Below are 331 nucleotides of genomic sequence, written 5' to 3'. Positions count from 1 at the left end.
CTCTCAGACCCCTCTTCTCCAAACCAAAGAGCCACATGCTTTCAGTTCTTTCGCCTGCTGCCCGTCCTTGAGACCTTCAGCTTTCATTACTGCTGTACTTAGGCCTTTCACCAATTAACCTACATCCTTGAACGAGGTGCCTCAAAAGGGACTTGATACTGCAGCTGAAGCATGAACAAAAGATTTGTTTCAAGTGCCTGGCACACAACAATCTTCCTTATTAAGATCAGTACAAATTTCATTGTCAACAATGCCATGCTGCTACAAAACAAATGAACAAGCAGCTTGCACTCAATTCGTGAGGAACTATCAAGCTTCTCTGCAGAACCGT

This window comes from Antrostomus carolinensis, unplaced genomic scaffold (genome assembly GCF_000700745.2).
Source record: "Antrostomus carolinensis isolate BGI_N321 unplaced genomic scaffold, ASM70074v2 scaffold14282, whole genome shotgun sequence".
NCBI classification, from domain to species: Eukaryota; Metazoa; Chordata; class Aves; order Caprimulgiformes; family Caprimulgidae; genus Antrostomus; species Antrostomus carolinensis.
Note: the sequence above shows the minus strand (reverse complement) of the source record.